Here is a 4,665-nt window from a genome sequence, read left to right on the forward strand (position 1 = left end):
CTGCCAAGGATATTTCCTTGACTGAAGCGGGATACTCTCAAGCTAATGGTGACAACTGAGGAGCTACTTGAATGAGAAGTATCGGATCCAAAGATCTGGAAACCGACAACGGGCAGGAGAGCGGGGAGCTGACCGCATGGCCCCCATACCGCATCCTAATGGCGCCATATGGCAGATGATGATTCGGCGACCGATCTGCCAGCATCGTACAGTGCTTTGGGTCTGATTGCGGAATTCAGTGTACACCATAATATGTATAACTGTTTTATTGGGGGGACTGATGACCTCAGATGTTACGTCCCATAGTGCTCAGAGCCATTTGAACCATTTGTTTTATCGGGCTATTGCAGTTTTAGCTTTTGATAAACAGTTTGGCACTGTTGACGGCGTTATTATTGTTTATACAATTATGTCCTTTGAACATGTTAGCCCCTAATACACCATCTTTGCTTAGTTCGGTGTGTAGGAAGGGTATCTATCTACGTCTATACCCTGCGAACCACTATGAAGTGCATGGTATAAGGTAAGTCCCACTACACCAGTTATTAGTGCTTTTTCCCGTTCTATTCACGTACGAAGTGCACGAAGAATGATTGTTTAAATGCCTCTATGCGTGCTGTAATGAATCTAATCTTGTCCTCGCGATTCGTATGGGAGCGATATGTAGGAAGTTGTAGTATATTCCTAGAGTCATCATTTAAAGCCAGTTCATGAAACTTTGGCAGTAGACTTTCTCGGGATAGTTCCCGTCTACCTTTAAGATTCTGTCAGCTCAGTTATTTCAACATCTCAGTGACACTCTTCCTCTGGTGAAACGAACCCGTGTCCATTCGTGCTGCCCTTCTCTGTATACGTTCAATATCCTCTGCTAGTTCCATTTAATACGGATCCTACACATTCGAGCAATATTCCACGATGGGTCGCACGAATGATCTGTAAGCAATCTCCTTTGTAGATGGATTGCATTTCCCTAGTATTGCACCAATAAACCGAAGCCTACTGCCTGCTCTGCCCACGACTGAGCCTATGTCATCATTCCACTTCTTGTGCTGACCAAGTATTTGATGCATGTGATGTAAATACAACTGGAAAAGGAGCCGGTGGATACTGAATAGTATTTGCAACTGTAGTTATTTTCAGCTACATAACCAGAACATCCGCATATCTTTTTTTTTCTATCAGCTGTAGGACAGTATCACAGGTTATCCAAAAGTCATGGCACATACAATACATCCATTCCTTATTAATAAAAATAAATACGCTTGACGATGGAGGTAGGTCCTCCAAAACACGTAATGGAAAGTATAATATAATGAATGCTCAATTAATATTAATAATGATCATGGGAAAGCCTTGAAAATACAAACTGATATGACCAGTCGCATTTCGACCTAGTACCCCGTCTCTAATAACATCGTCGACGGGACGGTAAACCCTAATTTTTCATCTCCAAAAAGAAACTGTTTCTTGCTTACCAAGCGAGGTGGCACATTGGTGTGAGCACAGGACACTTAATTGGTACGGGTAGTGTTCCAGTATTCGGCCAATCATTCTCTTGCAGGTCTTCCGTGGTACCCGACATCATTGCAAGCGAAAGGTGACAACTCCACCAACTATTTCCTCCAACGTCTTTATCCATTTTCATGACACTAAGCTCTAATCTTCGTCTCTTGCTCTCCGAATGGAACTGTTTGAGTAGGCCTGAAGATTACTCCGAAAGTGCGGCTATCGTGCCCTATGACACACTATCGCAGGCAACGCAGAGCCATATGGAGGGAACATATTCTCTTTTTTAGCATCCTCTCCTTTACTCCGTCCGCCGAAGGAAAAGTGCACGGGCAAAACACACCGTTAGTAACGGAGACGACTATGGCTCAAACTGTGGTCCATCTATGCGACTTTGGTTTGCTGTGGTATATGTAAAACGTACCGAAACATGCTAAGTTAATAGTTCGTTGCAGAAAGTCGTGACCCACTTTTCGGATCTTCTAATTCTAATATAGTTCAATTGCCCATTAGTACTGAAATCGAAGAGGTAATTTACGTTACAAAATGTAACCATAAAAGACACAAAATATACTGTCGTGATAGAAAGACGTGCTCGAAGTGTGGATAAATATGAAAGTCGGAGCTCAGGTGGGGCACAACGTGGAAAAGTGTATAAAGTTCCCTCATATCAGCTAATCATTGTTCCTAAAGCATGATGTACATTCGGCAATTAATTGTGTTTTAGTTTCCATGTTTCTTTCTCGAATCAAAGAGGATGAAAAATTACTAACGCGCGAAGTCGAGTTCATGCTTATTAGTGAATGTGGGCAGTTCTAGACACTCCATGCGGCTCCCCCCGACGTAGGTTCGAGGCTCCTCCCTCGGGCATGGGTGTATGTGTTGTCCATAGCGTAAGTTAGTTTAAGTTAGATTAAGTAGTGTGTAGGCTTAGGGACCGATGACCTCAGCAGTTTGGTCCCATAAGACCTTACCACAAATTTCCAATTTTTTGTAGACATTCCAGTGAAGGAAGAGTTATGTTCAACTTCTCGTCCGGCCATAAACATTTAGGTTTTCCAAAGGTTGCTTAATAATTCAGACGAATACTGGGATGGTTTCCTTTGATATGGTACGCCCAAGTTCCTTGCGTGGTTCATTTCTAAGCCACGCCGTTGACTGGACGGAACACAATAAACTCCCTTCCTTCTAGACAGTCACGTCCCAGAGTTTCAAATGGTTTTTCTGTATCATTTTCGATGACACGTTGGGAAAGTAATTCTGAACTTAGAGTGTAATTATGGCTAAAGAGGAAATAAGGACATTTGCAGAAGTACTGAAGAAAATCTGGATCTCTTTTCGCTCTCTATTAATTTTGTGATGATGTTGGTCTTTCTCTACAAATTCACGCTTCAGTGCGACACATTTTTCCCAACGATGGATGATTTGGCGGAGACGCTAGTTGCAGATGGTTCAAATGGCTCTGAGCACTATGGGACTTAACATCCGAGGTTATCAGTCCCCTAGAACTTAAAACTACTTAAACCTAACTAACCTAAGGACATCACACACATCCATGCCCGAGGCAGGATTCGAACCTGCGACCGTAGCGGTAGCGCGGTTCCAGACTGAAGCGTCTAGAACCGCTCGCCCACACCCGCCGGCGTTAGTTGCAGAACTCTACATTTTGGCTGCTAAGGAAACATATCATCACCTCGTCGCCATTCTGGAAATGCCTGGCACGCAATGGTTCCTCATCCGAGGAAACAAGAAAAAAAGTCAATAGGTGCCACTTGAGGAGAAAATGAGAGCGATGAAAAGTTTTATAGCCCAAAGGAGCAGCATGCGTGATTCTGTCCCTTACAGAGTGAGCTTAGGCGTTGTGGAGTCAAAACATCCCCCTTGTAAAGCTTCCCGAGGTGAGTCTTCTTGACAGCCTACCGTAACCTCGCCTTGGGGATTTCGGTAGTCTGCTCCTGTGGCGGTTTGTCCCTTACAAGCCTTACAAGCCATGGCTGTCCCGAAAAACAAAGAGCGTCACACTGCTCTATCGCTGGTTCTTCGCCTCTTTCGGTGATGGTGAATCCACATGTTTGCTCTGCTTGCTTTGCTTCTTTGTCTCGGGGTCATAGAGATACAGGAACCACTCGCCCACGGCGATAAGATGGCTAAAAAGTGATCTGGGTCGCACGGACATAGCTGCAACATTTCCTCTGCTGCTTCACTTCGGAGGGCTTTGTGAATGGGTATGAGCAGTCGACTGATAAGGTAAGGCGTGATGACTGGGTGTTGTGTGATGTCCTTAGGTTAGTTAGGTTTAAGTAGTTCTAAGTTCTAGGGGACTGATGACCATAGATGTTAAGTCCCATAATGCTCAGAGCCATTTGAACCATTTTGATAAGGTAAGGAATGAGGAGGTTCCCCGCAGAATCGGCGAAGAAGGAACATATGGAAAACACTGACAAGAAGAAGGGTCGGGATGATAGGACATGTGTTAAGACATCAGGGAGTAACTAGAGAGAGCTGTTAGAGGGTAAAAGCCGTAGAAGACAGAGATCGGAATACACGCAATAAATAATTTAGGACGTTGGGTGCAAAAACTACTCTGAGATGATAAGGGCGGTACACGAGAAGAATTCTTGGCGGGCCGCATAAAACTAGTCAGAAGAGTTATGACAGATATATACAGGGCAGTCAGAAAAAGTCTGAGAAGCTTGTGTGTTGTAAGGTGGTTTGTGCTGAGGAATAATGAAGGAAAAAAGTCGATACGTTGCGTCGTATCCAAATTAATTAGCATTGAAGTTAGCCAATCAGGCTGTTGCGTGAGCAAATTCAAGCGGCCCTCCCAGTGTTATGCTTATCCATTACGGATATTTTAGAACCGTGACTGTATATTGAATGTAAATAAGTCATACACAACTACAACCAGTCACTTTTTTGAATAATAATGCTTTATTCCATAAACCGGTTTTCAAACCTTTTCAGGTTCATCTTCAGATGGTTTCGGGAGGATCCGGGAAGTTACATCATTACTGGTAGTAGCATAATGCTGGGTGCTGGTTTGTGACAGTGTAGGCGGCTTTTTTCAGTTGCAGTTGTGTCTAACTTATTTACCTCCCAGTGTTAGTGTGAATTGTTCTTATGGCGTATATGATATGCAAGAGACTGGTCAGCCTTAGG

This window comes from Schistocerca serialis, chromosome 3, assembly GCF_023864345.2.
Source record: "Schistocerca serialis cubense isolate TAMUIC-IGC-003099 chromosome 3, iqSchSeri2.2, whole genome shotgun sequence".
Taxonomy (NCBI): domain Eukaryota; kingdom Metazoa; phylum Arthropoda; class Insecta; order Orthoptera; family Acrididae; genus Schistocerca; species Schistocerca serialis.